Here is a 24,030-nt window from a genome sequence, read left to right as displayed (position 1 = left end):
ACTTTTATGTTCTGACCACAAACAAGTGGATTCTCTTTCTCTTAATTCTTTCAGGAAGTGAAGTTAACTGTCTGTTCTTTAAATAAGCATACATCTTATTATAATATATTTGTTTTGTTTTAATTTCGCACAAAGCTACACGAAAGCTATCTGCGCTAGCCCCCCCTAATTTAGCAGTGTAAAACCAGAGGGTAGGCAGCTAGCATCACCACAAACCGCCAACTCTCGGGTTACTCTTTTACCAACGAATAGTGGGATTAACCTTTACCTTATAACGCCCTCACTACTGAAAAGGCGACCATGATTTGGTATGACAGAGATTCAAACTCGCGACTCTCGAATTGCGAGTAGAGTCCCTTAACCAACTGTCTAATATAGGAAACTTGTCTGATGTTAGAGCTTTAGTTTTGATAGTGGATAGAAATACAATGAAACAAGTCACCTCAGAATTCCTTGGTTGTCGTCATGGACTTGATAGATTGATCAGTATGCTTCATTAGCCGTCAAAACCGATATGGAAGAAGGTTCATTATGTGTTTACGGTTGTCATTAACTGAAGTATTTTGTGAGGTGCACTCTATGCTTTGATATATAAATACATTGGAATTATATTCTTGGAGAGCCGTTGTAAACGTGTAGTAACTTGTGTAAGAAGAAATGTTTAGAGCATACAGTCGATGGACATCAAAACAAATCATTTTCCACTAACTACTTAGATTTTCAGTGTATCTGTCGTAAAAGCCATTGAGTTCATCTCTAAATTGCTCATGCAAAGTCTTCTAGATTGTCAGTTAAGAGGGTGTTTGATATATAAAATGGGATGAAAATGCAAAAACTAATTTATCTTTGAGATTGAATTTGCTTGTGTTTACATGCTGAGGCGTTTTCACTCAATTATTGAGTTATGTTCGGCTTTAATATGTCATAGTGTGATATTATGTGGTAAGACTTGCTGTAAATATGAATATCATCTTGTTGCTAGACGGATATTTACATGTTATTGCTAATCCATTAATACAGTTATTAGTAGCTCTTTTGAATAAAATTCAAAGAATGAAAGAGAAAAACAATAACCAATAATCCACTCAGTTCAACAGTATATTAATCAATAATCCACCCAAATCAACAGTATATTAAACGATAATCCATTCAATTCAGCAGTATATTAAAGGATAACACTGTGATCCACTGTTAATGTGGAATAGTCAAGCATATCACGGTGAACACATTTTATTGTGAAAGACTTACCTGAATTGTACAGATATTACGTTGTAAACAAAAAGCTTCATTACATAATCACCATCTAACCAAAAAGGTTAGAACGTTGTTTCTACAACATCGATTGATAGGTATGTCATTATCAAAAGGATTAGATCCTTGTTTGTGCAAAATTGATCCACAGGGATTTCATAACCAAAAGGGTAAGAACGTTGTTTTTACAGGGATATCATGAGTAAATATACAATACGTGCTGTAAGTCTTGATAAAATAAGAATATAATATATAGTTCCAGCATTGTATTTTAGTAAAGACATTAAATTAACAAATGTATTTTAAATGAAAGAGTGATCTTTCTAAATTATATTACTTAGCTGTGTTTTAACTGGATTATAAAATCTAATATCACAAGCAAAAGCTGGTTTTAGTTACCGACACGTTGAACTCATGTGGAATTTTATACTTCTAGAAAGCAGTTCATGTGAGTTATTGGTAATATTCATGTTGGTTTAAATTGTCAATTCAATGTACAACAACTTTTATTTTTTATTTCCTTTCATTTGAGGACGGATATACCTAGTGGAATTTCAAGGTACTTTCTAAGTGTTGGTGTTGCTTTATCTGAAGAACTTCACTGAAGGAGTCACCATGATTACTTTTTCTTAATTTACTTTATCAGGTCTGTGAAATAAATGACGTTGAAAGAAATATTCGAAAGTTTACAATATTTCCTACGGTTAATGTATTTTTAATTTCCAAAATAAAATATCCCACTACACGTGAGAATACTGTTTAGTTTGTAAATTGATTGTAAAGATTGTCTACATTTTATTGAGAATCGTTTTAATATTAATTTGGCTTTTTTACACACGACAAAGTAGCTATGAAACATGCAAAGAAACACATTGAACAAAGGAGATTTCATCAGTATACGCGAATACAATACAACAAGCCTAGATAGTTTCATTATTCGAACATTACAGCTCTAGACAGTAAATAAAATCACGATTATTGGTCATTACCTGCTGTTATTTTAATAACTAAACTAAAAATGTTCAATAACTTGTATTGTAAGCTATTTGAATAAAGAACGTTTTGCTATAGATACAGAATGTAATAGCATTCTTATATCACAGGAACATCTAATTTCAAATCTTTAAAACTGATTAACGAACTAAGATATTACGTAAATAACCTTTTGTGTAAGTGGAAAAATGTTTTCTTTTTTATAAGACGTGGAATATTGATGATCAACATAAGTATAGAAGAAAAAACAGAAAGTTAACAAAATTAGAGAATAACCAGGCACACCTGATGATATGTTTCGCATATCATATCATATCCCATATTTATTTGCTGTTTATTTTAGGTTGACTATTTTCATTTTCTCTTCAGCAATAACTAAACAATATGTTTATTAAAATTTACGCGTAAATAATTTATCTATTCACATGATTTGATGTGCACACTTAAATAATCTGTCTGTTCATACGGATTTATAAACATGCGTAAATAATGTATCTTGTCACACTGATTGATTTTCACACCCAAACATCCTGTATACTCACACGATTTGATATTCACACTCATAAGTAGCCAAAGGTTAAATCTAATATTAAGTTGTATAATCTTGATTTAAACACTAAAACATTCTTTACTGTTAAAACACGATTCAATGAGAATGATCACATCAGTGAATGGCACCTAATACTTGTTCTAAAAACAAATAAGTACATTTTGTGCTAGCTGATTTTATAGAAGGTCACTTTTTGTCTTCACTAACTCAGGAATATGTTTGACTAACAACAGTTAACAAATAACACTATATACTAATACGGTGTTCTTGAACGTTGATATATGTAAACAAAAAAAGAACATTTTATAAATGGTATTACCAATATTTTACCGTCTTCGTGGAGCCATTATTATAATAAATTCAGAAGAACGTGTCCGTGTACTATACAGGATGAAGAAAGCATTAGAGTGATGTTCAGGTTATAAAATGTTGGTAGCATAATACGTGAAGAAAGATTTCTATGGTGGTAAAAATACATAAAGTTTTGTAAATGGAGAAATTAAGAAAGTTATTTAGAGGAACGAAGCGAGAGAGAACGTAATTTATCTATAGATTTCCAGTCTTTTGATACAAAACAACCATTACTTTTCTCTATTTTTCAGATAAAAAAAGTTGCTAAACCGGTAGTTCACTGATGTTTACCGAACCTTAACATTTTTTCCACATAATATAATCAACACTACCTGAAACATGTTATTAATGTAATTATACATTTATTAAAATGTAATTTACCTTTGCACAAACTGACGATATAACACCATAATGATTATTTGGCATGATGTTGGACTTTGAAATTACATCAGTATCAAAAAGAAAATTAACAAATATTATCTAAAATGTTATAGGTTTGATTTATCTTCGTTTCATAGCCCATTTGGGTAAAAGCCAAATATAAAGTACCTCTTTTGTTATTAATTAAAAACCAATAAATAATTTGCGTCATAGATGCTTTGTTAATCACAGATATAGCCTTAAGTATGACTGCGTCATATCAACCCACCATGTAAATACGTAGCTTGATATAATCATCTAACATACAACCGATATCAACATTTTTTACCTTATTGTAGTCTAATGAACATGAGGACAGTGGTAAGTGTTTTACAGTTTATTCTATCAGTTCATTATTTACCAAACTGCAACATAACTCACCGAAGACAAATAGTTGTATATGTTGCATGGTATCATTTCAGTATGAAAAGTGGCTGTTCTAAACGTAGAGTAATGTGAGATAATTAAAATAAAATTAATTTCCTGTGATAAAAGACCTGATCTCATTATAGAATTTTGTTAGTGAAATATAAATTGATAACGTAACTCTTAAAATAGTATTCAGATTTAGTATAACAGAATTCCAAGTAAAACATCACTGTGACGAATGTTCTCATTTTATACGGAAATGAATAATTTAATTTAATTTATATTTAAACTAATCTATTTAAAAATAACTCTCAATAAAAGTTAAAAAACTTTAAGGGGAAAATGTTATACGATAGATCAGTTAACATATTTGTGTGTTTGTGTATACGCCTGTCTGTGTAAAAAAATCAAATTTAGACATACACACTTTCCACGAGGAAAGAATAGATTATTTAAATGGTCATACTTTCGTAAGAAAGTTAAATTTTGATATATATTTTTATTACAGTTTTTCGTTTTGCTTTTGGTTACTGCTGTCTGAATTGTAGGACGTTACGCTAAAAATCGAATATAACGATAGAAACCGAAACATCCACGATGGTTGCGGTGATCACAGAAACAAAAGGGGAGATACGAGCGGTAATGATAGACATGGGAGTAACAGTATATATGCAAAAAACGGTTCGTTTGGGTTGAGAAAATATTTTACATAGAAGAGCGAACAACGTTTCGACCTTCTTTGGTCATCGTCAGGTTCACAAAGAAAGAGGTAACTGGCCGGAAGCTGACCACATGTTTGGAAGGGGTTGTGTAACTGAGTGTCGGAATGTAGAGGGCGGTGTTAGATGTTTGAATATATAATTTTATTTATTTTAGTATATTAATATAGGTATAAAGGCGTTCCTTTATATTGATTTATTTTAGGTTTAAGTTGTTGTATAAGTAAGGCTTCTTTAATTTTGCGTTTGATTATGTTTGTTTCTTTATTTAGTATTTGAGTGTTTTCTATGGTTATGTTGTGTTTATTTGACTTGCAGTGTTCGAAAACGTGTGAAGGTGACTTTTTATGTTCTTTGAATCTGGCTTCCATTTTTCTACTTGTTTCTCCAATATAAAAGACACACAATTCAAAACAGAAATCCACCAAAAAATCACCCATACTGGACTATACATTCCTTGGGACTCAGCACATGAAACAAAAACTCAGCATACTAAGAAACCAAATAAACACAGCCATAAAACTATGCTCACCAGATAAAATTAACGATGAATTAGACAAAATAAAACAATATTTCATCAACATCAATAAGTTTCCTCCACAAACCATAGAAAACATTATACGCACACACCTAGACAGAAAGCAAAATCAACCAACAAAAGTAAATATATCTCACGAATCAAAAAATCACGAAACCATATACTGATGCATACCATATATTCCTGACATCAGCAGACAAATAACCAACATTTGGCAAAAACTAGTAATATGACATTCCAGTTAATACCAAATTTATTCAAAAACCAGGCACAAAACTGAGGTCTATACTATGTAAAAACTAAGGTCTATACTAAGTAAAAACTACACTGACAAACACCACACCAACATTACTTAAAAAATACAATGTGATAACTGCCACGACTTCTATATTGGAGAAACAAGTAAAAAAATGGAAACCAGATTCAAAGAACATAAAAAGTCACCTTCACACGTTTTCGAACACTGCAAATCAAATAAACACGACATAACCATAGAAAACACTCAAATACTAAATAAAGAAACAAACATAAACAAACGCAAAATTAAAGAAGCCTTACTTATACAACAACTTAAACCCAAAATAAACCAATATAAAGGAACGCCTTTACACCTATATTAATATAATAAAATAAATAAAATTATATATTCAAACATCTAACACCGCCCTCTACATTCCGACACTCAGTTACACAACCCCTTCCAAACATATGGTCAGCTTCCGGTCAGTTACCTCTTTCTTTGTGAACTTGACGATGACCAAAGAAGGTCGAAACGTTGTTCGCTCTTCCATGTAAAATATTTTCTCAACCCAAACGAGCCGTTTTTTGCATATATATTTCTCTACAAGTGGGTTTTCTTGACATCACTGATGGGAGTAACAGTGATCCAGGTTTTCATAAAGTAATAGAAATAAAGGAGACAATAAAAAGGGCTAGAAAGAGACATAACCGGAGACTTAGATCTAACATTGGCGTGAAAAGCGGTGGATAAGACAGAAGATTGGGAAACAAAAGAGTATTGGATAGTGAACTAAGAAAGAATGACGGTCAAAATGTGGGTGCAGGAAATCGTAATGACAGAGGATAATTGGTAATAGTTAATTCAGGTGACTATAAGTTATTGAGTATTTTAACCTTTTAATATATAAATATTGTAAAGTTTCACTTTTCTCGTAAGAATGTTAAAAAACTTTAACTACCTGGTCATGTCGCTTGATTCGTTGCGTAAACGTCGGGGCTTCAAATATCCATCATACGAAACCTGCTCACTCTTTCAGTTGTAGAGGAATTCATTTATCCCCAAGTGGCACAGCGGGATGTCTGTGGACTCACACCAGTTTTAATAGGGTTTTGATAATCATTGTGGACAGATATAGACAGTCCACTGAGTAGTTTTGTAACGAGTTTCATATATTTAATGCCTGACGTCCAGAGTCAAACGTTCTTGAAGAATTATGGTTCATAATAATGATGGAATATAACTGAATATATCTCTAAGGAAGTAAAGTGTAAGTTCACAGACTAACAACAACATAATTTATGCTTTGATTACTAGCAGAGGACCGACAACAGTGTTTTCACATTTTCGTACATTAGTCACATTAAGATATTTTTATGCAACATATCTTTCATGATGATACTTCATGTCACGTAATAAGGTTTTTTAAAATATCTGACTTACATAATGTTTTATTTTTTAATGTGAATATTATCTCACATGAATTAAGAATGTATAGTCTGGTCTTTTAATAAATATCACATCTTATCGTTGCTGGTGTGCTAATATTTGCAACAAGCTGCTTTGTTAATTTTACTGTTTTCAAATTTGTTGAATATTTAAAGAATTTGCCACTTTCTGATGGTTAATATAAGTAATTGGTTTTGTAAATAATGTGTAAGAGCTTAAAATTTATACACACTAATGAACGTGCTAAGTTTGAAATGAGAAACGTAAGGACATCAGGTCATGTTGTTTTCTTAATACGTTGCTTCACAGTGGGCAACCTGAACTTTGTTTATCGCAAACTAAACTAAACTAAACTAACGTGGCAGGGGTTCAGTTTAGAGAGAGAGAAATCAGAAGAGTTCTCTCTCCAACCGGGGTGTTCAGGAACTTTGTAGTTCCTCTTCGTCCCCTTACATGAGATATGTTTTAAAATATCCGTGGGATTATTACTTTATTTTTAACATTTCAAAAAAAGGAGTGGTGTATTTGTGAGTGAGAGGAAGGACGGGAGAACTGGACGACAGCAGCGAAAGTGAAGTGAGCCAGACCTTGGCTCGAGGACGGAGTACCCTGGAGGCTGGCGACTTGATTTTTGAAATTTACTGTTATTGATTAGATACCTTTGACTGGGTAAACGGCCCTTTTCAGAATGAGGCTGGGACCTACAGGTCCGATGCCAGAGATTTTGCTGTGGGGGGGGAATCGCATAGAACCTACACCATATATTAGCGATTAAAGTCACAAACGTCATCGATAACTGTGTAAAGATTTATATAGGAGACAGGGTATACGATAAACCACGAATTACACGAGATTCAACTGGTGTATACACATATATATTTTTATACGTACTTTTAATACGTAAAAAGTAGAAGAGTTTTATATGTGTATATAAGTCAGGGTTTGTTGAAACCAATTACAAAATTAATTAAATACATGTAGGATATAGTTTATAGTTTTCTTAAAAGATGAAATACCACAATCCCTTAATAATAATTAAAATTAATTATATAATAACTTACTTACACCATCGTGACACTTTATGTGATATTAATTTAATTTATATGAAAGTTGATATTTTTTTATAATTTTGCATTTTCTTAGGATCCGGATTCTCCTTGGTAAATATCATGTCCTGAAATATTTTCTTTATTCAATTAAGAACTAGAAAATTATGTGATGCGAAAAAAAATTCTTATTGAAATTACTGTAAACTGAATTGTGAAATAAAAAACACAATTTGAATTAAAACTAAGTTTGATTTTTTTAGAACAGAAAATGAAGTGTAAATTATTCTTAAAAGAAATCTTTCGTGAATATGTTTGTCTGTGTGTTTCTTCTGTACCAGTAACACGGTTCGATAAAGAATTATATGATTACATATGGTAGTTTCTTTAGAATATATTTCCAGTCCTGACTCAGAAAAACTTGAGCGTTAATGTTATTGAGATATTGAGATGAAAAAAGTGAAACGAATCGCCAGTCCAATGGGCTCTAGCACAGTATAAACTTTACAGGTATGTTTCGGTGAATGATATAAACTATACAAGTATATTTCTGTAAATAATATAATCTATACAAAGGTGTTTCTGTAATTAACATAAACGATCCAAGTATGTTTCTTTAAATAGTGCAAACTATACTAATATGTTTCTGTAAATAATATAAACTATTAAAATATGTATGAAGAGGATGAATTAATGGAATTGGGAATCTTCAATAACTGCGGCACTTGAAATTCTTTTAGGCAGGGTTTAAGTTAATTAATATATGAGACCTTTCCTCTATTTTTTTATTTACTGTGGTTTTGTGTGCTAGTAATACCATGTGTGGAACATGCTTACTGCAGATTCCATCTGATTACTCATCACGATCTCTACTAACCTACCCTCAATTTGAAATTCTTCTGGGCATGACTAGAGTAAATTAACCTCTGAGATCTTGGGCATGGTCAAATAGAACACTTAAAGGGTTTGACCTCTTGAGTCGGAAACTATAATTAGATCTCAAATTAGTCAAGAAATTACGGAGTTGCGAAGAAAACGTTTTGTACTTGAAAACTCGGAGCAGTTTTATGAGCCGCCAGGCCACAGCTGAAAAATATATGTTTATTTCATTTTAAACAATGAAGTTCGTACTTAAACGTACGAACAGTTTATATGTTTCATTGACGTATCGCTAAATGTGTTCTTAGAAACTATGGTGAACATTAGAATACATAAACTGTCATAAGAGATTCTCTTCCTTCCACCAGAAAATTATAACAAGTAACAATAAGTACGTTAATATGTGTATGTTACTAAATTGAAAGTTTACGGTCATGTTTTCCTGATTTCTAATAGTAAACTCTGTGATTTGATTCTCCGCATTGGTCAAGATTGAGATATTCCAGGATGTAGCTTTGTATCAAAACAACAAAAATATTAATGAAACTGAATTTTGTAATTATATTTCACGTTCCATACTCTAGCATCTCATACAAAATACAATGAACTCTCAACAAGGTAAATTTGTAAGCTGAATTTGTCTTCGTATCCATGACGTAAGCTTTTGTCACAAGTTACATCAAACAAGTATGGTTTATTATTGTTACATCTCTTGGTGTTGGTTAGTGCGTAAGCTAATATCAACAATGTATGAATTGATCTATTTATGATCTGATCATTTTCAAATCCTCAAAAATTATCTAACCATCATTTTTATTTAGAAAAGTTAGTTTCTCTGTTAAGAAGTTCAGTTTTTACAAACTTGCTTTGTTTCCTTATACTGATTGATATATTTTGACAAAATATTTGAATAACGAAATTAATTCAATACGTTTATTAAAGGAAAACCACACGTGTAGTTTTATGATATTTAGATTCATTTGTTGATACCACAGTGTACTCGATTTTAACTTCTAAACTGAACAAAGGTTGGATACATGTGAAGACAATGTCTAGTTTATCATGAACAGTTTTACCAGAAACGTAATATGTTTGAAATCATTTATAAGAATCACCAGAGATGTATCAAAAAGTGATATGATAGAATAGTTTAAATATAAATTAAATATAATTATTCATCCTTAGTCTAAATCGTTTAGCTTAACTTGTATTAATAAATGTATTTGAAATTACAAATCATTGATTAATTTGGTTAATCTAGTCAAAATAAACATTATTTTACAGGTGTTGTGACAGATGCCACTCGCGCAGCTTGGCGGTAAATTCAACATAATTCCTCCTCTTTGTTATTTTATATGATTAGAACATTTATCACAGTGTTGTTTTACTGGGAATTCTGTTATACTAAATTTGAATATTTCTTAAGCACTTTGTTATCAATTTTTATTTCACTAAATATCTCCCATAATGATATTTGGTATCTTATCATCAGAAATTAATTTTAGTGTAATTGAAATGATACCATGCAGCAAATACAAGTATTTGTTTTAAGTGAGTTGTGTTGCTGTTTAACCGATAATTAACTTGTAGAATAAACTGTAGAACACTTCCTACTGTCCTTATGTTCATTAAACTGCGATTTGGTAAGATACGTTGATGTCAGCTGTTAGTTAGTTGGTTATGTTGAAAGTATTCTTCAACTTTTCATGTGAAATACTCGTCTTTTATTCTTATAACTACTTGTTGTGGTCTATCTTTTATTTATCAACCTAGTGTCAGGCTGATGCTGTGTGGCCATTGTTTCCTTATCCAATATTGAATACGTACGTTTCTGTGCCATTTACACAAAAAGTATGAGTTCAGATTAGTTTGGGTTACATTACGTTAGCTGAAACTTTCATGTTCTGTTGTTTACTTCATAGAAAAAATATGAAAACTCTGTATAACTTGACTGCCAACCTTACAACATATAAAAAAAACTTTTAAGTATCTTCTAAGTAGCGAATGATGTTCTTTGCAGTTGACCTCATTAAGACGTTCGAGATTTTTGTATGAACGAAATTAGCAATAGTAACAGATACATATATCCCACTGTTGTGTAGAACATCTTTCAGACTTCTTTTGTAGGAATCAATGAACAATCACCACTCACTTTGCTCATATACTGCAGTTCCTAGAGTTGATATTAATTGTGCAATATTAATGCAAAAAATCATTGAATCTTCGTGTAAAAAAACAAACTCTTTTTCATTATTTCTGTCGCAGTAATGTGATGTCCTGAGAGAAAGTAAACTCTCAGCCTGAAACCTGTAACCCATAGTCTCTGGAGAATCTTTCAAAAGGTTCAAATCTATCACCAAATTAATAAGTTTATTTTGTGTGAAAATCTGTGGTTCACCAAATGTTTCAGGTTGAAAACACTCTCTATTAACATTTCTATTGACATCACATTCAAAATCAGATAATACTGTATCTAGAGTACCTGATGTAGTAGATACAGTTACATCAGGTCTTAATAACAAGTCTTATAACAAAATGAAGAGTGGATAAGAAATTTCCTTTTTATTCCGAGCATTGCAGCCTTGCATGTTTTTGAAAAATCTTGTAAAGATTTGCCATTTTTTCCTTACAACAAATTTACGACATATATAATAGAATATATCTGGGTCATTTACACGACTTGTTGTTGTCATAACGATGAACAAATAATACTGAAAAGAAAAAAGTATCAAGGTGCACCCACAATCAGATACTATCCAGAAATAACACGTCAAGCGCCTGTTAACCGTTTATATGCTAGAGGTGTGTTTCTTATGGGTACGACGACAATCGATAAGACTCTCACGTTGCAATTGGTCTAGTAAACTCTATAGACAGTGGTTGTCAACATTTGATGTCTAACAAAATGTTACAAATACCAAATCTAAAAAAAAATGTAAACGTACATATGACACTTTTCTAGAAATCTGGAAGTGATAAAGAAAAATGGTTATCATTTCTGGATTCAGCGAACCTGAATTACTGTATAACATTTGAAAATTTTAAGACAATAAAACCATTGCAGGCCCCTGTTATTCATTAAGACTTGAGAAAGGAAACTTATTATGCTGCTATAATAATAAATTATATGCATAATAAAGTGATTTTGTTTCCTCGGGATGGAACACAATACATGTTTACTCAATAAATCAGTTCCTTATACCTTGATTTTTATCAACTTATTACAAGTCAGTAATAAACTGAAACTAGAAACTAGTTATTTGAATTTGTAGTTATCATACAATTTCAAAGTGTCGGTTTTACTTGTGTATTTATAACGATTCCTCAATATTATGAATAAGATTTTCACGTGGTGTTAAAAGTTTATTCTGAATAATTATTTAATCCGCATGTTTTCCGAAAGTGAATTATATCATGACAACAGAACAACACAAAAAGTAGTTTATTCTTTTCCTACTATATCACATATAACAACCTTTTTATGTACATTTTGTGATCTCCTGTGTATGCCTGTGGTGACATATACTTGCATTACTTGTATTAGATTAATTTAACATTGATATTAATTTTGAAAAACGCAAATGTAAAAGGGAAGACCAATATAAAATATGACAAAAAAATGGAAAATGGAAAGTTACCCCTAACAAAAATTAAACACATTGAAATTTGTAATATTCTAATCGTATGTGTGTTCATGTTTCTACAAGATTGCTGTCGTTTTAAAATATAAAAAATCACTCTTCAGGTGTAGGCGTTGTAAACAGATATTTTTCCCTCATAAACTTATCAGAAAGTAAATGAGGCCTCAACGTCAAAGATTAAATATTTAATTTGCCTTTAATGAAGAGAAAATAAATATGTAACACCACTATAAGATTTTAGACCTAGAAGTACCAGCTGGAAGGATTTTAATTAAATCGTGTAGTTAATCGTCAAAGCTGAATAAAGCGTTAGGCATTTGAGGCCTAGCAAAATCGTCAGGCTATAATATTCCAGGATTCACTTAGTATCTCTTTATAGCTTAAAATAGCGTAAAATGTATTCTTTAAACGTTAAATGGTAAAAAAAATATGGCAATATGTAATCATTTCCTTACTACCCACAATTGGTAAAAAAGGAACAAAGAAAAAAACATTATTTCGTACATCGATACATTCCTTAAAACCTACTTTAGAGCTTATTTCTCCTCACCCCCGTTCCTAAAGTACAGTGGTATGAATGCGAATTGTATTGGTTCAAATATGTTACAATGCTATCGGTTCCTTACATTAGTTCAATACCACATTCTACTATTTCACGGAAAAACATATTTTGTCATCATCAGAAAAATTTCGTTTAATGTAATAGGTATTTCTGTGTATTTTCATGTTATGGTCAAATCATGACAAGACAGAAGAAGTTGAGAACTGAAAAAAGAAACGGTCCAGAAGAAATATTACGACATGGTGAAATGTTTGACACTGAGATTTATTAATCGTAATGACAATGGAGAAAAAAATTGAGGAGCAATGACAAGTCAATAAAGATGTAACATTTCCAGAAGAATCCTAATAAAAGTTTTTTTTTTTATAAATATTAAGAATAAATTATCTAAAATATAAAAACAAAAAGTTATATATTATACTGCCATCTGTTGGTACAAAAAATATTTTGTCTTCACATCAGTCCATACATAATGTAGGTTTCACAGATTGTAGGTATGGCAGTAATTTCCTTTCACTCTCATCTGACACTTTTTCTAAATACACTTGTACGTATAAAGTACGAACTGAACTTTCCATCTGCAGCTACATACAATAGTTGTTCTAACTTAGATAACTCAATCCCACTATTTCCAACTGTGTATTATAATAGTAGTTACAGATTCTCAATTCTAGAATTGTAATGTAACCTTTCAGTTCCTGCATTTAAAGCGTAGAAGTTCTTATTTTGGTATGTATCAACGAGTTAGTAATGTTTACCAGTGCTTAGGACACTTTTCTAATTTCCTGGTCACGTAATTCAAGTTTCTGGTTCAACTAATATCTTATAGTCACACGTTAAATTAACCATTTCTATAGACACTTGTGTTTGATGTTCTATTTTCTTGTTTAATTTACGTAAATCGTCTGTGGTAGCGGATCCAAATAAAAATTTCAAAACATTTCCAACTGCGTCTGTTAAAACAAATTTTGGGTAATCTGATCCGAAATAGAAACGCTGTTTTTAATATCCTTTAATTCTCATAACAAATACTCTATCTTTATAAGATATCGTAGAACTTACGTCAAATAGTTCTAAATTAATCCTTCCTGTAAGATACTTACCAAACATAAGATAGCTGTTCCTTGATTTAACAAATTTCATCGAAAGTAACACGACGATTTCTCGAACGATATTAGTCCTTCTCGTAATCAAACTATAATATTAATCGTACATACTGTGAAAATGGTATATCTCCGAAAATTATCCACTTATCTCCTGATAATATAAAAGATCCTTCTTCAATAATAAACATTCCAGTTTTATTTTTTACTGGTAAAATACTTACTTTCTGTGCCACCAGGTTTTTATTTATCCATAGGATAACGATTGTAGTAAAACACAGATATGTCTTCAAGTAAAGCGAAAGAAGACAAATGTCTCAAAACCCACGCACATTTAAATATATAACATATTAAAATATTTATACACATCCTATATTGTCTACTTAATTCTAATTAGAACTACACATATGGTTAACGTTGTTAAACGTTTCTTGCACACCACTTGTTTCTTCACTGGAGCTAACAATATTTCTATTAATGTCGTTTCTGGGTGTATGTGGAACTACTTGTGGGAGAAAGTTCACTCGTCTCTTTATAGAAATACGGATTACTTCTGTTTGGGTTGGTAAAGAACAACTTGAATTAAAGTTACAATCGTGGTTAAAAGTATTAACTTACGTCGTGAAAGATGTTCTTTACTTACTGTCCTCGGTAAAATGGACGTTGATGTAACTTGACACTCTATGCGTAGGATCATTTATCTCAACATTTACGTAATCTAATATATGGTATTTACATCATCTAAGTTTTAGTTTTAATCTTGGTTTCACTTATCTCTTCATCATCATAAGATAAATCTATTTTATTCAAATCATTTGATTAGACACAAACATTTTTCTTTTTTGTCATCAACTGGTTTTCATCAGTCATATAATCGTTCTGACAGAGTTTCCTTTCTTCAGTTTCTTTAATATGTTAACATGTACCAACTGTTTTCATAGTTTCTTGGTATTTTCTTTCATAACAATATAGGTATATAACAGAAGTTTATCTTTTAACTTTATATCATTAGTTTTCGCCTTTTTACTTTCTTGTTTCTCTGAATGTTCAGGAGCTTTGGTCAAATGCTTAATAGTTAACTCAAAAGCTAACTGCATTCTCTGTAATAGCTTAGTCTTGTAATCATAATCTACTGCATGATTAAATATTTTAGGGGTCATTCTCTTGTTTAGGTAGCATTACATCTCTACCATGTAAGAGAAAGAACGGACTTTCAAGAGTAGACTAATTTCCAACACTTTTGTAACAAATGAACCAGCTCTCTCCCAGTTTTCTGATCTTTCTCACGGTATTGAGAGATCATATCTAGCAACGTTTTGTGGAATGTTTCAACTAATACAGTAGCAGCTGGATAAAAAGTAACTGTTTCTGTTTTCTTGACACCTTAAATTGATAAATATCTTTTATTAACTTGGAAAGGAGGTTACTATTTCTATCCGTCAGTAAGTACTGGATTACACTGTGTCGAGCTAATATATTATTTACAGATGTTTCAGCAATGGTTTCCACTTTTGAACAGACAAGTATATTGCCTCGATATATCTAGTTGAATAAAGTGCGACGACAAACACATATTTTTCTCCTCTGTATAAAGTAAATAATGGACCAAAAATATCCATAGCTACTATCTGAGATGATGTGGATAAACTTGGCACTTCTTGGAATGGAACGTTTTTATAGTGTGGACGTGTCTTCCGTTTGTGACATTCCATGCTCTATGGCTGAGCATTCTTGTTAAGTGACTGATTGATTTATATCAGCTCTTCCTAACTGTCTACTGTGATAAGCTATAGGATGTTCTTTTCTGTTTTTATTTAATTGTGATATTACCGTATCTATAGCTTAGCGTGAAGTAGCTGTGTTTATAATAACTTCTTTATTAACATCCAGGTAACTTAAAAAGGGTGATTTTAATACAACGTCTCGTAATTTCTCGAAAGTTCCTTGTCTTTTATCTACTCACATAACTTCTGCTTCCTTCATAGTTAGCTCAGTTTCAGGTTTTGCCAATAACTTAAAATGTAGAATAAATCTTCTATAAAGTCCACGGATACAAATGTACGGATACATTCTACCAATGCACGAATACTTAACGTTTTAGTATCATGTGTTACAGCGTCTGTGGTTACCAAACGATCTAGATATTCTATTTCTTTTTATCACGAACTGACATTTGATTAATTTAACCTTTGAAGTTTCTTCTCGTAACCTATCAAATACACGTTTCAGTATTTCTAAGTGTTCTTCTATAGTAGTGGCGAACACTATAACGTCATAGAAGTAATATAAACTTTCTCAGTATTGTAGATGTTATAATACGATATTCATTAATCTCTGTAATGTTGAAGGAGTATTACATAAACAAAAGGACATTCTATTGAACTGATATTTACTTGAAGGTAAGACAAAAGCAGTTTGAGCTTTATCTTTTATTTTTACTTACCACTATCCACTTTGAAATCAATAGATGAAAATATTTAATATTACTCAACTTTTCTAAAGTTTCCTGTATATTAGGTAACAGATAAATATCTTTAACTGTAACTACATTCACCAATTTAAAACCTAAACTTTATGTCCTTCATAGGAACTTATACAACCAGGGATGCATGCGGACTGATACCGTTGTTACTCCTTCTAAAAGCATATTTTTCACACAATGTTTTCATTGAAACAAGTGTTTCGCTGGAACTCTATGAGGTCTCTGTGCTATAAAGTTATTGTTATTTAAACCTATTATGTGTTTAACCTTCTTTGTACGACCAGGGTCACTTGTCATACAAATAACCTCTATATTTTTTAGTAACGTTATTACGCCTTCTTTATGCTTTTTTACATATTTCCTAAGAAATGATTCCCTATTTATTTTATTCTGTTGTGTCTGATGTTTGATATTCCTCACATTTTGCTGTACTACTGCAGCTAATGTTTCTCTGTTAGTGACCTTGACTACGACTACGTGGTTAGGAAGAATTCCTTTTCTTTGAGATTTTCTTTCATGTACACGTTCACTAGTTTATTACAACATTATTGCTAAATTAATTAATACAAATAGTATGAACAATGTGAGTGGCAGTTGTACATTGATTGCTCCAAAAACAGCCTAAAAGGTGTTCTACCCAGTCAGAACATATGTATCTGATCCTGTTGATTATCTCGTAGAGTTGACAGTCAAGTTATAAAACGTTTTCAAGTTTCTCTGTCAACGGGCGGTAAAGCACGTAATGAACACTGGATAAGTAAACAATGGCTACACAGAGTCAGCTAATATCAAGTTGATACATAAAAGAGAGACCACAAGATGTAGTTTTCAAAATTAAAGACGAGTATTTCCCCAAAAAATCTAGGTGAATGAAGATATATATTCATTTGTCACCAATGTTCTTCTCTTTTCTTAACTTTCTTCATATTTTTCTTTAGAAACATAATAATAAAAAATATTCTTTGTGATAAAAGGAATAATAAATTAATCTGAATAAGAGTTATTTTTCCCCGAATTTTAAACAATTTCTACGAGATAGAAAAAAATAAATATTAATTTTGTATTCTGCGTGTCTGAATTATGGAAAATATGTTTCTAATACAAAAATAATTTGTATGTAATTTAAATTATGAGGCCTATTAATGTTGCAAAACATGTAACGAACAGAAATGAAAACTTCAATAACAGATCTAATTTAACCTTTAATTAACCAATCCTCTAAGTGAGTTTATGGAATATGAAGCAGGATTGGTGACAAGTGAAGCTTTCTTTGATAATACAGTTTTTTATTAGATACCAAGTGATCTACCCACCTATTTTTATTTTAACAAATGAAAGCAGTGGCAGTGAAACTAATTAAACTCACTATTGATGTTTTATTGCCATCTACATTCAGAAATCATTATTAGAAGAGATTTTATTATAATCTTCGATTAAAATCTACTTAGTGGACAACCACAAAGACAAAAACAATCTTTTCTGCTACCCTTTTATACTGTTTGAATCACACTAGATGTCACTATATTCCAGAACATTAAAAAGAATAAAACTCAAATTTATAGATTTCTCCATATTTGGCAATTCCAGTCCCAATGTAAAATATTTCTATAGACCTATTTTCGTCGTTTCTTTTACAACAATTAACAAAAACAGAGTAGAAGAAGGAGCACATTGGCTTTAGTTTACGTTAACACTTTCATAATTCCTGCATGGTAACAGTTTTACTGTGATATATTACTGTATTTACAAAGTAAATACAGTGTCACAATTTATTGGACAATTTGATAAGATTCATCAAAACTGTTAAAAATCAAACGGTTTTATTATATTCACGAAGTTTTCATTTAATGAACCAATGGTGATCAGAGTATGATGATATATCTAGTGAATAATATAGCTAATTGAGAATAATATTTATACATATTGTTAGCCGTAATATACACAATATGCCAAAAGATTACTTTTGTAGATTAAGATGGTTTAGTGATAAGCATTCTATTTTTACATCGTTTGGGTCACATACTCTAAGTGGACATTCTACACATTTCAACATATCTTCCTCTGTCATTTCTACAGTTAGAGCTAACGAATTGTTTAAGATTAAGGGTAAGGACATAATCCTGTATTTCTTATTAATGTGAATATTATCTCACATGATATAAGAATGCATAGACTTGTCTTTTAATAATTATCACATCATATCGTCACTGGTTTGTTATTTTTTGGATAGAACTGCTGTGTTAATTTTACTTTTCTAAAAGTGTTGAATATTTAAAGAATTTGCTGCTCTCTGATGGTTAATTGATTTTCTAAGTAATGTGTAATGTCTAAAAGCTTAAAATTTATACGCATTAAAAACATATTGGGATTAAAATGAGAAGCATAAGGGCCTTAGGTCACTTTGTTTATTTAATGGAAAGCAACAGGGCTATCTGAATTTTATTTATTGCAAATAACCTACCCTTGATATTAGCGATTTAAGTCACAAAAGTCATCGATAAGTCGCTAGGAAAATAGAGAGGATAACTGTGTTTGTGCAGTACAAGTAATCTTCAGTTTTATTAAAGGGTAAGAATGGAACATTTTTACTTCTACTTTACAAGTAGCTGTAAGTAAATACGAGGAGATTCATAAGTGGAATAGCGTGTGTGATACATTATTTGTTACATTAGATTACAGTGATATACATACACGTTTTTTATATAAAGATTTAATGAGAATTATATAAATAAACAAATTAAACATATAGATTAATTTATAGTGCATATTGAAACCAATTACAACAGTAATAAAATAATTAATAGATGTCTTAAAACATAAACGTCCTCAGATTAACAAAGTTTCCAACTCTTTATTAACCTGAAGATGACCTAATAAGGTGGAAACGTTGTTCTCTTCTTCATCTTAATAAAAGTTTCAATACCCATACCAAACGTCTTGAGATACATTTTCACTTCAATTAAGTTTCCCGTCATCACGAATAAACTTCCCCAATCCTTTAAAAGTCGTTAACGTTAATTAAATAACTTACTTTTAACAACATCAACAATTTTGAGGTGTTAACTCAACTTAAATAATACTTTATATATGTTTTTATTTTCACAGCGTCTTAGGATCTGAAATATCGGTGAAAGAAATGATGTTCTGTAATGTGAACTTTATTCAATTAACAAACTTTAGGTTATATAGTGCAAGAACAATATAAACTTGAAATTACTATAAACTTAATTTTAAATAAAAAAAACTTTGTTTCGAAATTTAGTTTGATTTTTTCGGTAATAGAAAACAGAGAACAATAAACTGAATAAAGTTGTAAGTATCTGTCTGTCTGTTTTTTCTGGTGTTTCATGAACCCGTTTCGATACAGAACTAAATACTTGCTGAGGTTAGTTTCTATTGAATATATTTCGAATATTAACAATTCGAAAAAGAAATGTTCTAGAAGAAATATTAATACATGGCTAAATATTCAACCCTGAGATTTGATCTGTACTCACATTCTTGTTATCGATATTTAATCAATAAGCCAGCTGTTTATATTGGAGATTGTTTTAAGTTTGTCAGTAATCAATCCTTCGTAACTTTATTTCATACTGTAGTGGGGTCAAGATGTCACAGGTTCTTCCTAGTTTAACTCATTAATACAGTGTCCATAGTTTCATTAACCCCTTTCCTGACTTTGATAGCGTCAACTAATTACAGACTAAACGCTAAACGAGCAGCGAAAACTTTCTCAACATGTTTTATAGAATTATCGTTGTTCTATAATCATCATTGGTTTAGCTTTCACGTGGTCTACATGTTGTTGAAATTAGTTGAAGCTTTACCCAGCTCTCGAACAGGGCAAGTTTCGGATTTCATCTTATATGTTAGACAGGCCTTTAAGATGTGAATCAATATTTATATTCTGAATTAGCGGTAACTCTTTTATAGTCAATAGTTCTTGCCCGTAGAGGAATTCTTATATTTAACAGATTTCCTGTATATTTAGTTTTAGTTGTTAAACTATAGAATAATGTAATTCATTGGATTTGAGTAGAACAAGTTCTAGACAATCTAAGATATCCACTATTCTTTAATTTAACTACGTCAGTTCGATAACCGAAACCGATTTATATTTCATTTAGGGCATACTATTGAAAAGATAAGTTCATCTTTGACAGACAAAGTAATCAAGTTCCTGGTGTCTTAATTTTGCAAATATAAAATTATTCTATTTTTGCATAGTTCAGGATCACATACACTATGGAACCTTGTAATATTTCAGCATAACTTTCTCTGTCATTTCCACAGTTAGAGCTAACGAATGGTTTAAGCATACAATCCTAAATAATTTGAATCTTCTATGTGTTGCTTAAAGGTATCTCTATAAACACTCATAGTGCATCCTTTACTGCTGCTGTCTTTACTTCAGTTTATGTATAATAATTTCATCTGACACTTTTTGCAGTTTACTTGTACGTATAAACCATGAACTCACCTTTCTGTCTCCAGCTACCAACAAAACTTGTGCTAACGTAGATAACTCAGTCTCATTATTTTCAACTGTAAATGATAATTGTTGATAATTATTCTGAATTCTAGAATTGAAAACTAACATTTTAGTTTTTGCTTTTTGAAGCTCAGACAGTCTTATTTTGGTATGTATCAAAGTGATAGTAATGTTTAATAGGGCTTAGTGACACATGTTTAATTTCTTTCTCATGTAATTCAAGTGTCTGGTTTAATTACTTCATTATAATCACATGTTAAATTAAATATTTCTATAGATACTTGTTTTTGATGTTTTGTTTTCTTGTTTAATTCACGTAAATCGTCTGTGGTTGCAAAAATTTCAAAATATTTCCACCAGCGTCTATTAAACCACGTTTTTCTGGAGTGCGATCGGAAATCGGAAAGATATCTTTAATATTCTTTAAATCTAAAAACAAATATTCTATCTTAACAAGATATCATTTATCTTAGGTATTATAATTTTTAATTAATATTTCCTGTAAGATCCTTACTAAACATAAGATCGCCCGGAATTTGTCAGATGAAATTGCGTCATATATTCCGAACCACTGTCCTCGAAACTAACTTTACCACTTACGTAAAACGATTTCTCGAACTATATTAGTTCTTCTCATAATCAAACTATTAATCGAATGTACTGTGGAAACAGTATATTTTCAGCAATTATCCACTTATCTCACGATAATATAAAATTTCCTTCTTCAATAAAAATCATACCTGTCCTATTTTTAGTGGTACAATACTCACATTCTTTGCCGCCATGTTTACACTCATCTATTTAATAATTACCGTTGTAAACCTGTAGTTATGCCAACTACTAAAACATATCAAGACAAGTGTCTTATAAACACAGACATGTATTTATATAACTTATACAGTAATGTCTATATACATCCTGTATTGTCTACGTAATTCTAATAACAGCTATGCATTTAACTTATTATATTGTTAAAAGCACGTAGTACACCACTAGTTTCGTCACTAAAGCTAACATTAACTCTATTAATGTCATTTCTTATCCTTGGTAAAGCTACTTGTCGATTGAAATTCACTCGTCTTTTTGTAGGAATAAGGATCACTTCTGGTTGAGTTGGTACATGACCACGTCATGTAATGTTATATTCATGTTCTTCAGGTGCTGTCCTTGGGTACATGGACTTTGAGTAGTCTATGTCAACAATTTCACACTTAATATACGGCATTAACATCCTCTAACTTTTAATTTTCTATCTCGGCTTTACTTCTCTCTTCATCATCATAAAATAAATCTAGTTTATTCGAGGAATCAGATTCGACCTCAATATTTTTTTTTGTCAATCATATAGTTTTCATCAGTCATATATTCGTCGTGATAGGGTTTCCTTTCCTTCAGTTTCTTTAATCTTTTAACACGTACCAGTTTGTTTATACCTTTATTCAGAAACATAATAATAAAAAATGTTCATTCTAGTAAACGAAATAATAAATTGGACTAAGTGAGAGTTTGATTTGTTCCTGATTTGTAAACAATTTTTATGTGATAGAAAAAAATGAATATTAATTTTGAGCTCTATTTATCTAAATCATGGAAAATCTATTTAGAAAACCAAAATAACTTGCATGGAATTTAAGTTATTAGGCCAATGTAATATTGCAAAAGATCTTCGGAACAGTATTCAAAACTCCTTATGCAATGATATTATTGGATCACACTCTCAGATACATGCTATACCAACTGGGAAAAACTCTTATGATATCAGTACCTGTCAATAGAAAATAGCCTTCGAAAAGTTTATTTATATTCATGTGCGTGTATGCTTTCATTATAGCAAAGCCACATCGGACTATCTGCTGAGTCTTACGTATATTCAGATGTTTCTACTGTGAAACATAGAACATTAAGTAATAAGAAATAATTATTGGACGCACCGTGGAACGTATAATTTAAGTAATATGAGAACTTTACACCTAATGACGGAGTTATTTGTTTCTCTTCATTACAATCTTAATTATTTAATGTGAAAACTTTAATTTGTTTTCTATTTTATCAATTTATTATTATTTATTTATCTATCTATCATACTGGAACGTTCCTTTTGTGTTTAGATTAGATACAGTTACGTTATGTTATGTAAAACTTTTCTTCTGAGTTTAGATTACGCTGCTTTTCATTGACAGGAAGTTATTTTATAACAACTTTTTCCAATTGGTATATCATATTTGATTAACAACTCGATTTCTCATTAAATACGATTTTTATGTACGTGATAGTTTTAATTAACAGCTGTTTAAGATTAAATAAATAGACATGAAATCAATGCAAATTATCTTGTTTCCAAGTCCTTCATACGTGCTTCGTAAAGTATGTTATGTTGTTCTTTTAAGGTTAGTTTCACTTACTTTATTTATTATAATGTCTGTAATATATTTAATTTATAATATCTATAATGTATGTTGTATCAAATGGCTTAGGTAAATATTATTTCGCAAACTATGTTTATCGTGTATAAACCCGTCTCAAAATACGTTTATGAGATATGATGTACGATTCGCGACTGTAGAAGCTTTCATTCAAAATACAATTTTTTACTAGATACTATGACATCTAACGACCGATTTTCATTTTAACAAATGAAAGCAATAGCTATCAACCTAATAAAGTTCATAGTTGATGCTCTGCTATTAGACTAATTAAACTTTGCTATTAATACTACCATCTACAGTCAGAAATCATTATTAGATGTGATTTTACTATAATCTTAAAGTAAAATATTTTTTAGTCAACAGGTACATACGTAAAATAAATCTTTTTTATTTCCTTTTATATTGTCTGAGTCACACTAGATGGCACAATATTCCAGAAAAATTGTATTGGAAACTTTCATTTATTAAATGAAATCCTGATTTCAAAACATTAAAAAAATTAAACTTAAATTTATAGATTT

The 24,030-nt window shown here is 30.7% G+C and overlaps 1 long non-coding RNA gene across 1 annotated transcript; it reads left to right on the top strand.

The window, feature by feature from the left end:
- Nucleotides 1–5,945: 5,945 nt before the first annotated feature.
- On the top strand, nt 5,946–8,368 carry LOC143222793 (uncharacterized). The gene is made up of 2 exons (XR_013012488.1): nt 5,946–6,297; nt 8,316–8,368. It is a non-coding gene; the product is annotated as an uncharacterized LOC143222793 (long non-coding RNA).
- The last annotated feature ends 15,662 nt before the right edge of the window (nt 8,369–24,030 follow it).

Source organism: Tachypleus tridentatus, chromosome 8 (assembly GCF_004210375.1).
Source record: "Tachypleus tridentatus isolate NWPU-2018 chromosome 8, ASM421037v1, whole genome shotgun sequence".
NCBI classification, from domain to species: Eukaryota; Metazoa; Arthropoda; class Merostomata; order Xiphosura; family Limulidae; genus Tachypleus; species Tachypleus tridentatus.
This window is presented reverse-complemented; position numbering and strand designations above follow the sequence as displayed.